Raw genomic sequence first — 13,597 nt, 5'->3', positions numbered from 1 at the left:
TAAGCACCAGAGAAGCTGAGAAATAGCCTCCAATCTCCAAGGATACCTGGAGTCCTGAGTATGCTTGAGTTGGCATAATGTACACACACACGTACACACACACACACACTTCCACAGCCTGTAGCTCCGACATTACATTAACAGTAATAACAACTTTTCTGTCCTCGTCCTTGGCTGATAATGCAGAGCCTCGGCCTCTGACAAAGACCCCCCAAACTTCATGAGCATTTCTAGGGGTCCATTTATAGGTACACATGCAAATCCAGTCAGTACCATGTGGCTTTTTCTGGGCACACTGCCACCCCACTGCTGCTTCTGTCTCCCTCGAGTACAAGTCTCTCCGCTGACACCATCACTCATACTCTGGAACAACCAAAACTGAGAAGTGGTGCATGGCACACTAAGGTGGGATAATCAGCCCTGCCAGGACCGCCCCATTGAGTGCAACATCAAGTAGAGAAAACAGCTTGCAGGTTTTCCTCTTCCCCCCACACCCCCAGCTCAGCTACAAGTCCATACGACTGATCTGAACACAGATCTGAGAGACCAGCACCACATTCTACTCAGAATCACATACATACCTGCCCGCCACACACATACACCAATGACCAAGACTGTATAAATGAGTCAGGTTCATCATGCACTGGAATTTTTCCTCCTAAGTTCTCATCCCAGATGCTTTTCATACAAACAGGTCTCCATTAGCTGCCCTCATGTTACACCCTCTTCTACTCACCTTGCCCACCCCAGATCGTTGATTCACGGGCATGCTTAACCCTGAAAATGGGCAGAGTATAGGTGACACTGCATTTCCACATGTGTGTATCATTTTAAATAACTCATTTCAAACCTTGGGTACAGGTCTAGACGCTAGGGATTCAAAAAGTAAAGACACGTAGCACTACCATTAAAGAATGCACGTTCTTGGATCGTGTCCTATCATCCTCAGACTTGTGAATCCCCAAAGCGCAGCACAGGACATAAAAACACATAACAAGCCCAGGAGCTGGGGTGTTATGTGATGGGTGATGCTGGCCAGCATGGTTGCTTTTGTGAGTTTCCCCTTGAACAAAAGCTTGTGTCCTGCCATAAGACCCATGGAACCTATTAGAAGAAATTGATCCTAATCGTATGCAGAATTAACACAATAAGGAAAGTGGCTGGAACAAATGGATCTTGACACCGCGTTAATGGCTTTCTCATAGTAAAAAATAAATTCAGGAGCAAATAATGGAAATTAATGAAGGTACCCTAGACACAGCCCTCGTCGTCCTCCTAAATAATGGCATTAGTAGAGTCTGCTCTCCCTCCAAGATGACTAAGGGTACTATGGAGGATCCTGGTAGATAATGTACAGTGTGAAAAAGAGGAGCAGCCACAGATGCCTCCACAGGCTCAGAAGGCTATGTGCAGAGGCACTTCTCAAGGGAAGTGGTAAATTTCCACAGCCTTTATAGATCATTTAGCTGATATTTCAATACCAACAGTCTATGTCTTTAAAGGGTATTTATAGCTCTAATGGCATTAAGGTGACTGAAGTCCCTGGGACTCCTGAACTTTTACCTGTCAGTGAAACATATAAATCACTTTGACAACAGATTACCCTTTGGAGGTATTTTCCCTTGAAATTAATGCCTCATCCTCAGTTATTTCCAGCTCTGGAGCCTCAGCTCCAGCAAAACCAGATTAGCCCAAGTGGAAGTGAATGCCTTTCGAGCAAATAGCAAAGGTTATGCAGGAGGTGTAGGGAAGATGTGATAAGTAGGATTTTCATCTTTCCTTGGTCTTTGGCATACCTAAGGCAGATCTGGGTCACCTGAGATCTCCACCAAAAAACATACAGATACCCAATATTATAAACTAAAACACCCTATTCTCCTAGAACCCTCATCCACTGCCATATTTTGTTTACCTCCATAGCACACACCACTATCTGATTTATGTGAATGTGTATGTCATACCCCCCCCCATTAAAAATATAGACTCCATGAGGCAAGAGTTTGTTTTTGTTTTTGTTCTGTTCACTAACATATCTCTAGCATCTAGTATGTGCCTGGAACATGGTGGGTTCTCAATAAATATTTGTTGAGAGTGAATAAATGATAAGAATCATAAAGCTCAAGACTGGAAGGAAACTGCAAAGCCATTTGATGGCCAACCTCCTTTCCTTCACTTACTGGCTGTGATAACAATGGACAAGGGAGGTTACAGAGGAAATAGTTCAAGGACTGACCTGGAAACGTACCTGAGAAAATGGAATCTTCATGCCCCAAGGGGAAACATAGAAGAAGACTGTTTGGAGCCTGAGGATATAAACAGCCCCATGTCTTGGCCTTCCTGATGGGCCCAGCTAGAGAGACACAAGAATTGTAATACAGTATATACTCCTCAGTTGGACAGTCAAATATTTATTGGCTACTTACCATATTCTCAGAGACATTACTGATCACTTTCCATATGCCAGCAACTTAGTAGGCACATGGGATAAACAGTGACACAGGACAGACCCAACCCTTGCACTCATGGAACTTAAAGGGTATTAAGGAAAACCGCCATCCAGCAGATCCTTAAAATACGGTAAGAAGTGCTATTAAGGAGAAGTGTAGAGTGCCACCGGGACATGTAAAAGGACCACCTGAGCTGCCTGCAGAATCCGGGAAAGCCACCTGAGGAAACAATACGTAAGTCCTTCCATGGTCTTTTAATATAAAATAAAATGCAAAAACAAGTCTGAAGATAAGACCCAAAGGAGCAGGGAAGAGTCTGGATTAGGAGGCCATGGACCCAGATTTTGGACCCTTGGTTAACTCTGGGACCTGGAACAAGTCACTCTACAGCTCCAATTTCTTCACCTGGTTGGTACTTTCAAATCCTGATATTGTATCATTCCTGGAAGACAGAAGAATCTGCGTAGTCAGTGTCCAGAGTAAACAATAGATCAAAACCTTGAGTCTTACCATAGAAAATATATGTAGGGCAGCCCGGGTGGCTCAGCGGTTTAGCGCCACCATGAATGAACAAATAAAATCTTAAAAAATAAATAAATAAATAAATAAATAAATAAATAAATAAATAAATAAATAAACTATATATATATATATAGTTATGTAGTGGGAATAAACTACTCTGGTAGTAGGTGAGAGAAGGAAACTGGAATGCCATGAGAAGGGGCTTGGGAACGGGAGGCAAGAGTGAGGGGGATGGAATGGGATTGAGGATTCTGCCTGGGATGAGCCTGGGAAGGAACTGAAAAATGAACTAAAGCCAACCATCCTAATAGTAAATAATATTTGTTGGTGTTCAGAACTTTAATACTCACCCTATCGCATTTAATTCTCTAAAAAAGCCTGCAAATTATGACTGCCTCTGTTTTTTAAGAAACTGAGATTCAAAAGCACAGAATTCAAATATGGCACAGCAGAATGGATGACCAGACCTCCCTACTGGAGAATCCCGAGACAGGACTGGCAGAGATGCTGATAAGCTGCTCTCTGGAGGTCGCTCTGGGCAGGTGCTAATCTCAGATGCAGCAAAGGACATCTGAGGAGTAAAAGGTCACCGTCAGAGTCTTAGCCAAAATAGGCTAATGGAAAGCTGTCAAAGATGGGCATAGGAGCAGTAACTGCACCACAGGCCACCCCCCTCTCCTCCATGCTCCTCAGTAAGAGGCATCCATGTAGGAAAGGAGGCTCCCCCTCCTCCACTCCATGTGACTAAGACTGGGGAGGCAATTCTTACACTTGTTCATTCACTCAACAAACACTCATTGACAGTCTACTAGGTGCCAATCCTAGAGCAAGCACAGTGAAAAGAGAGCCCCTTCCGTCGAGGTGTGCCCGGGTGGGCCAGCACAATAGAGAGGGGCACACTCCATCTCCCTAGGACTCCTGGCCCCACTACCGACCAGTTCTGTGACTTTGAGTAAGGTTCTTAAGCTCTCTGTGCTTCTATTTCCTCATCAGGAAAGTGGGAATGATGACAGTACCTACTTCACAAATGCCTGGGGATTAGGTGTAAAATACACAAAAAGCACTTTTCACAGTCCCTGACACATTACACATTACAAGGGTCAATGAACGTGAACAATCACATGTGATTGTGGCTTGAAGGAAAGACAGAAATTCGTCAAGGAAACAAGGAAAGTAAGAGCAAGGCCAAAAAATATATTTAAAATATATAAAATAAATATACATAAAATAAAATATACATAAATAAAAATTAAAATAAATATATATCATATAAATATAAAATATATATAAAGTAAAAATAAAATATATAATATATATAAAATATATAATATATATAAAATATATAATATATATAAAACATATTTTACATATTATTTTACATATAAATGTAAAATTTACTAAGTCTCAGCATGAGAATGGGACATTCAAGGAACCACAAAGTGGATCCAGGTACAAGTCTGGCAGCAATGGAAGAGGAGCTGAGAAGGTGAGCCCCTCATAAGCCCCAGTCCAGGTCCCCAGTTTAGGACCCCTAAACCCTGCTAACAAGTCTGGCCTTCATCCTGGAGACACTTTAAGCAAGAAAATAACATGATCTGATCTGCCTTTCATAAATACTGTCTTCTGCTGCAGGTTGGGTATCCCAGGAGGGCTCCAATCGGAGATAACCTTGCAGATATTTCTTAAGGGGTGCCATGGGACCAACGCCTGTGAAAAAGGGGAGGATGGAAGCAGCATTGAGCAGAGGGAAAAGTCAAGCTGTGATGCTACCGCATGAGGCGTTCCTGACCCCTGGGGTGATCAGGAGCCAGAATGCCCTTCGGAGATGTCCCGAGATGAGCTGAGATGAGAAAGCCAGGACATTGCGCCCTGCCACAAACAGGAGGTGGGTCACTGGACGTGGGCTACCCTGGGTAAAGAGACTGAGCCTGAGTGAGGGGACTGACTGTGGGTACCCTCTGTAACCGAGACACTGAAGAGGTAACAGCCAAAGGACGTTGAAGATAACACTCCCCCCCCTCACCACTGGTGCAGTAATTCCTGCACTGAAAGGGGATCTGGGGGGTGCATGTCCATGTCCTCCACACCTTTCCCATTGAAGACAAAGCATAATAATAACCTACCAGGAGACCAGGACTCTGGGCTGGAGGCCTCAGATGACCTGCCAACAGTGCAGAGCCACACAAAGCGACTTGCACATCCATGCACACACCACACATGTGCACGCATGTGTGCGCACCAGGGTCTAAAAATAAAGAATTCCTAGGAGGCAGTGTCATCTTTTCATTCCGACTAGGGCTGCCCAGCAGCTTTTCCTTTCTCCCTAGGCCTTCAGCGCCTTTCCAGCAGAGACAATTTTATTTATGATACTGAATTACACCTGAAAAGAAAAAGAGCCCAGCCAGGGAAAAATGAGAAGCTCGCCAGGGACCTTCAAGGCTCCTCAATATATTTCTTACTCTTTTTCTGGGCAGAAATTTCCATTTGCCAAATTCTTACAGCTCAATTTGTCTTGTGTTAGTTTTTCATTATTCCCACTCTTTTAAGTACACACATGCTTGCAACCAATCATCATTTTCTCTGATTCATGTGTTCAATTAGTGGCGATATTAACTTGAGCTGCCTGACCCATGACAGTGAGTAAATGGGCACCTCCAATTCTGAAGTTACCTAAATTTTCCAGTATTAAATTAGCCTTTTACAGACATCAAATGGCCGGCATAGGGGATGACTTCTTAACGTTTCTATTTGTGTGATATAGGAGCCTGAGAGTTGCTGGTTCCTTGAAGCTTATAAACTTGCTGGGATGAGCTAAATCACAAATGACGGTTTGGGAGAAAAGGCCGTAGCCTCAGCATCAGATCCAAAATGCCAAAGACAAGAGTGAAACAAGACTTAGATGTTCAAGAGCTAGAAGGCATCTGAGACAAGATATCCCATTCCCTCATTTCTCAAAAGAGGAAAAATAAAGCCGAGAAAGGTGGAGTGAATTACCCAGATGGCTAAGTGTGTCAGGGGCAGAGCTGAGATGCAAGTTCTTTGGTACCCAGCACGGGGACTCTTCTCCACTCCACCTAAATGGGAACTGTAACGGAGTGTCAGGACATTTGCTAGAATTGGAACTATTTCATTGCACGTCTGGGCAGGAAGTTATCAGAAATATAACCACAGCTTCTCATTTTTACTTTATGAGTCACCAATGAAATGCTGCATTGTTTTAAAGCCATAATGAGAAGCCCCACAAAGGTTTATGGGAGGGTGGGAGAGATCAGTCATTGCCCCCCATCAGAGGCTACCGGAAAGCCTGATCCCCTCTGGGCCTCTGGAGAATACATCTTCACGTCCTAGGAAACTAGAATCAGTTCTAGGATCCTCTATCACTAGACCCAGTTCATTTCTTTTTACTTTTCACAGCTTGTTGTCATGTGTTTATTAGTCTGTTTCCTTATTTATTTTCCATTTCCCCACGCCCAGATAAAGGGAGAAAAGGGCAGGAAGCTTGTCCATTCATCCCTCTGTCCCCAATGCATATAAGCACAGAAAAATCATCATGGAATACGTGAGTGAATGAACCAGTGAATGAACAAATTGGACAAAATGATGATCATTAGCTACTTGACACGGTGGTTCCTTTTGGAATCAAGTACCTTTTCCTGCCTCTTCCCCTTCCTCGTCTCCCGCCCACCTGCCACTACCCTGTTGCATCTTCCATTTTTTAAAGAGGAAAACTCAGATGTAGAATGTTCATATTTCTATTCATTACTGCATAGGTAATTAAAGACAGAACGAGGGACACCTGAGTGGCTCAGCAACTGAGCGCCTGCCGTCAGCCCAGGGTGTGATCCTGGAGACCCGGGATCGAGTCCCATGTTGGTCTCCCTGCATGGAGCCTGCTTCTCCCTCTGCCTGTGTCCCTGCCTCTCTCTCTCTCTCTCTCTCTGTCTCTCATGAACAAATAAATAAAATCTTAAAAAAAAAAAAAAGAATGAAAATCAAACCCTAACATCTCTGGGCTTCCATCTCCTTCCATTGGACCACACTGCCTTATGAGCTATTTGATTTCTCTTCTCCCTTGTACTACATAAGTGCTTAGACAGTATTTCTCTATTTATTTATTTATTTCCACAATGTAGAAAGAAAAACATCACTGAAAGCATGTGTGTGTTTTATTCTGGGGGCCACTAAGTCTAATAAGCTTCTCTAGGGGAAAAAAAGCCATCAATAAGTTTGAGAAATGCTACCTACTTTTTACTCCTTGTGGATGTTCACAAAGTACTTCAGAACCTTGAAATGAATCTACTTTCATTAGACCCAATCTCCTCAAATTTATTTGACCAAGGAAACCCTTTTTTGAACCTAACCCCCATTCCCATATCTTGTAACTAATGTTCTAAGGCATAGCTTGGGAAAAGCTAAGGTAGAAGCACATAAAAAATCAATGTAGAATCGCTGACAGAGGTGTGACTCTCACATAAATACCGAGGTTGCACTAACCAGAAGCTTCAACCCTGTGAACAAATCTACTTGTCCTCTTTAGGTAAGCTGGATTCCCATCTGAAAGACTTTAGAAAAGCGACAGAACCAGGAGGAAAGTAACTGCATAGAGGAGAAGGTGATGATGGAATTATAACTGCCATGGCTTTCTGGTTTTCACCATCTTCCTACTGGGCTGAATTCGATGCTTACAAGGATGTCTTGATTCTTTACTCTTTTTTCTCTGAAAGCTCACTCGGCCCTTAATTATCCATCTAATCTCAAAACCAAATCATGAAAATCCCACAACAAAGTACAATGCCATCTTGAAGTTCACACAACTTGCATCCTAGAACATGTGAGTTTCCTTGAAATAAGTACTACGCATCCCTAAACCTCTGGTTCCTCTACCTGAAAATGCAACACAACTAATTCTTCTGATTTATAACATATCCTTATATTTTTATGGCCTATCAATCTCTACTTCTCCATCTACCAGTTCTACATGTGATCTTGGGCAAATTAACCAACCACTCTGTGCCTCCTTTTCTTCATCTATAACACAGGTGGTACAAGGACTAAGTTAGTTATTACGAGTACAAAGTTTATCATAGTATCAGACACATATTTATCTCTCAATTAAATAGCTATTATTTTTATAGTCATCATCATCATACAGAATCTCTCTGGATGATTAGTTTCTAATTTATCGTTTCAGCATTCTGTTAGCCAACTGAGTGAAAATGGAGTCATTATCATTCCTGTCTTAAAGATTAGATCCTACAAGCCAAAGCAAAATGAATAGAATGGGGAATCCACATATACGTTAGTACTTCTTAACGAGCATTCAGGACACTAATCGGTAAGAAAAGGGCCAAATAAACCATTGTTTCAAATGACTAAATAAATCTGATGATTCTAATTAATTAGTTAATTTCCGTATGGTTCTTTTAGATTACCAACTTCAGCCCACAAGTAAACATTTATCCTGATTATAGGAAAGTTTTAAAGAGAATCATTATGGCAGCAAGATGGTTGTCACCATAAATTTTGTTTAACCGGCCATCATCTGCCAGAAACTTTTCAAAAACACCGAGGGTCTACTATGTACCATCCAACAGTTATATTCATCCAAAGCACTCCTGGGAGTGCTAACCCTCTAAGGACAAATTCATAGATGCATTTTGCATCTATATTGATCATGCACCATGAATCAGTACCAATCCAGACACGCATGACCATGAACTAGACAGGCAACGTATTGCCTTCATGAATCTTGGAGTATAGTGGGGGAGAAAGTCAATTAGAACATGATATTTTGACAGATACAGTGAATTTCATTGGGTCATAGCAATCATAGGAAGCAATGCACAAAGCAATGTATGAAGTACATTTTTTTCTGACCATTTGGTAATAAGAATAATTCTATTTCCAAGAACCACATAAATACAAAAAGTAAGTTTTTGGAAGAGATAAAATTACGTTTACAAGTCCTTAAAATGGCATATCATTCTTTTTTTAATAATAAATTTATTTTTTATTGGTGTTCAATTTGCCAACATACATAATAACACCCAGTGCTCATCCTGTCAAATGCCCCCCTCAGTGCTCGTCACCCAGTCACCCCCACCCCTGCCCTCCTCCCCTTCCACCACCCCTAGTTTGTTTCCCAGAGTTAGGAGTCTTCCATGTTCTGCCTCCCTTTCTGATATTTCCTACCCATTTCTTCTCCCTTCCCCTCTATTCCCTTTCACTATTATTTATATTCCCCAAATGAATGAGACCATATAATGTTTGTCCTTCTCTGATTGATTTATTTCACTCAGCATAATACCCTCCAGTTCCATCCACGTCAAAGAAAATGGTGGGTATTTGTCATTTCTAATGGCTGAGTAATATTCCATTGTATACATAAACCACATCTTCTTTATCCTTTCACCTTTTGATGGACACCGAGGCTCCTTCCACAGTTTGGCTATTGTGGACATTTCTGCTATAAACATCAGGGTGCAGGTGTCCCGGCGTTTCATTGCATCTGTATCTTTGGGGTAAATCCCCAACAGTGCAATTGCTGGGCCGTAGGGCAGATCTATTTTTAACTCTTTGAGGAACCTCCACACAGTTTTCCAGAGTGGCTGCACAATTTCACATTCCCACCAACTTTCTTCAGAGAGTTAGAACAAATTATTTTAAGATTTGTGTGGAATCAGAAAAGACCCCGAATAGCCAGGGGAATTTTAAAAAAGAAAACCATAGCTGGGGGGCATCACAATGCCAGATTTCAGGTTGTACTACAAAGCTGCAGTCATCAAGACAGTGTGGTCCTGGCACAAAAACAGACACATAGATCAATGGAACAGAATAGAGAACCCAGAAGTGGACCCTGAACTTTATGGTCAACTAATATTCAATAAAGGAGGAAAGATTATCCACTGGAAGAAAGACAGTCTCTTCAATAAATGGTGCTGGGAAAATTGGACATCCACATGCAGAAGAATGAAACTAGACCACTCTCTTGCACCATACACAAAGATAAATTCAAAATGGATGAAAGATCTAAATGTGAGACAAGTTTCCATTAAAATCCTAGAGGAGAACACAGGCAACACCCTTTTTGAACTCGGCCACAGTAACTTCTTGCAAGATACATCCACGAAGGCAAAAGAAACAAAAGCAAAAATGAACTATTGGGACTTCATCAAGATAAGAAGCTTTTGCACAGCAAAGGATACAGTCAATAAAACTAAAAGACAGCCTACAGAATGGGAGAAGATATTTGCAAATGACACATCAGATAAAGGGCTAGTATCCAAGATCTATAAAGAACTTATTAAACTCAACACCAAAGAAACAAACAATCCAATCATGAAATGGGCAAAAGACATGGCATATCATTATTAAGTCAGCTTTTTCCTCCTAACCTATCCTTACTGGGGTAAGTTAAGAGGTCGACTGGCTCCATGGGCCTCAAGTCCACATTGCACCTTCTCCTTCAATGAAGATTCCATCAGGTGTACTGACACCAGAAATATGTATTTCAAAGTAGAATGAAAATAATAAATTCTAATACATGTCTTATTCCATATAATATGGTGATTTGATGATGAAGGCTGCATGGGCGGTACTTCCTCAAGGAGAAGTCATGACAATTTGCAAATTTCAAGACCTGACCTGAAAGAACAGTGGAATAAGGCTATGATGATCTTATTTTCCAGGTCAGAAATCAGGACACGAAGTCTAACAAAGGACTTTTTCCACTTCTGGGAATTAAGCTGTCTGAGAGATGTAGTTTAAATGTCAAACTATTGGCATTTCTGGGACATTGATAGTATATGGAAACAACAGGACAAAATAATTGAAATTAAGACTGTCCTGGAAAAACTCAAGAAATAGTTACCTAAAAGAATCTGTATAAAATACGGAACCTTGATACCTGTGGAAACTGAAAACAGAGAAGGCGTGAGTAGATGGAGTAATTTCTAAGAGCTCAAGAAGAGAACAAATGAATCTTGAATATCCTTAGGGCAAAGAAAGAGGGAAAGAAAATCTATATTTACTTTATAATAACATTAAATCAATTGATCTCTTTTATCCCTCTGATTTAGAAAAAATGTGTCAAGAAATTTCAAGATAAACCAATACCTCCTTAATCAACTATTTAAATGGAAAAATGAATCCACACATATATGCTTTCTGTTACATTCTTTTATTTACAAGCAATAGAGACCCACTGAGGTTATACCTTAAAAACAAAGGGAGGTTATTTATTGGAAAATAAACATATGGATTATTAGGTTTCTCTTCCACTTTAGTTCAATCCTAGCAGAAACTGGCTTAACCTAGGAGATTTTCCGAGTTTCACATTCAAATTTTCAGGAGAGTATCTGATCGATTCTCTTTTTCTTTTTTTCACACTAGCTCATGCCACGGGTGGCTGACCCAAGTATGGGTTTTTACCCACCCCAGTCTCATAAATCATGCCTTAAGCAGGACTCTGGGCTTGCTGGTTTCACTAAGAGGGGACTATGGGCAGGCCAGCAATGTATCAATGTCCTGCACTACTCTTGAAGTTTGGATACCTAACCTTCAAGGAGAATTTTGCAACTGGTTCCATTCCAAGTCTACTCAGCTGTTCCAGATGTACCCACAGGTGTCTGCAGACTACACCATCCATTAGGAATGTCATTCTTAACTAAAAGAAACAAAGTGAGGGTTGCTAGAGGGGATGTGGGTGAGGGAAGGAGGTAATTAGGTGATGGGCATTAAAAGAAGGCACTTGATGTAATAAGCACTGGGTGTTTATGCAACTGATGAATCACTAACTTCTACCCCTGAAACTAATAATATACTATATGCTAACTAAATAGAACTTAAATTAAAGAAAAAAAAAGAATGCCATTCAGGAGATAGTAGCTGATTCCCTCCAACCTCAGGTGATGCTGAAGTATTTGTTCTGTGCCTCCAATAGAGAAGCTGTTGAGCCTCCTCTCTTATATCCTTTCAGATTAGCAAAATTCCCACAGAGCTAGGGGTTTATCCAACCTCCTCCAGGAAAGATGCTCCTTGTGGCCAAAGCTATTGGTGCCCTGCACTCATATTATCTCAGTGCATCCCAGATCCCACCTATGCTCAGGTCACATCCCTGTCCATGACATCCTGTGACTCACTGCCAGATGAAATTCCCTGGCTGTGGGACCATGCTCAGCTCCATGTGGTTAAGATAGGCCAGAAGTGCCAAGGAGATCATGCCTACAGGATTGGCCCCCACCAATGGAAATAGAAATTGGTGGATAAATATTTCAATCTCCTCACTTCAGCTGTGGGGAAATTGGTGGATAAATATTTCAATCTCCTCACTTCAGCAGTGGGACAATTCTGGGTGTTTGCTACATGGTCTCTTAGAGGATGCACAGGGGGACTAAACCCCAACCGTTCCAGATAATATGCTCATCAATATCCTCTTTATTGGTTTTGCTCCTCCCTTCTCACTTCTTTCCCAGTCTTCCTGAGATCAACCCTCAAAGAAACAATTTGCACCCAAATAGTCTGAGGATCAGTTTCTGTGAAAACAAAACAAAGGAGTAATCAAGGGAATATTTTACCCACTATCTCCAATCTGCTCCTACCAATCCCACACTCCAGCCGCAACTATCCTTGCTCCTACATTTGGCTTTAAATGATTCTGACCATGATCCACACTCCCAAACTCATACCAACCCTCTGCCTTCATGATTCTCCAAGAACTTGTCCCTCTCCTCAATCCTGCATTCTTAACTAGCATTACCTCACTGGCATCTTATCTCACTTAGTCTTCATACTTCTAAGCTTCCCCCTGAAAGGATGAAGTGTGCTGCATGTTCTACTCCCAAAAGCTCTCTGGTTTTCCTCCATGTGCTTCTTCCCATGAGCTTTTCCCCACTGTGTCATGATGTCCGCAGTACCAATTTATGCCAACTCTATGCCAAGGACACACAGGAGACACTAGCATTTAGCTACCTGAAGTCACTGCCAGCAGCCTTACCTCCTACCATAGAAACAGAAAAGGGCAGGCACTTGTATTTCTAGCCTCTCTTGAAACTAAGGGTTCCGTGGAGCCTGTTCTTGCCAAAAGACATAAGAGAGTTTCTGAGATAGCTTTTTCCATCCCTGATAAAAGAATGGAGAATGACGCTCAATGAGATCTCAATTTCTGTGTGTGTGTGTGTGTGTGTGTGTGTGTACATGTTTCTAGGGCTGCAGAAAAAATCTTGTAAGCATGAGAAATATAATAAGCCAGAAGAATTGCAAGATGCCAACTCAACACCATGACATCATGGAGTAAGGAATGAACAGTAGGACTGCCTCCCTCCAGGCTTCTTGTTTGGTAAACAAGTGTTCTTTGCATTAATCCACTGTTAAGGGAGTTATGTTTGCAGCCAAAATTATTCCCAACTGACACAGGACAAAATCAGACAGAAGGTGTGTAGGATTCTCTCCCTCAAGCAACAACTATTTATTAACTACCTACTCTTTGCAAAGCATGGTGGGAATACAGAACATGTATAAAGTAATGTCCCTTCACAGGATTAGAAGAAAGTGGGAAATTGTGATAAAGTGGCTGCCAAGTGGTGGGATCACTGAATATGCTGACAGAGGCTAGGATGGGAGCCCCAGGA

Source organism: Canis lupus, chromosome 21 (genome assembly GCF_048164855.1).
Source record: "Canis lupus baileyi chromosome 21, mCanLup2.hap1, whole genome shotgun sequence".
NCBI classification, from domain to species: Eukaryota; Metazoa; Chordata; class Mammalia; order Carnivora; family Canidae; genus Canis; species Canis lupus.
The sequence above is the reverse complement of the archived record's forward strand: the minus strand, read 5'-3'. Positions refer to the sequence as shown.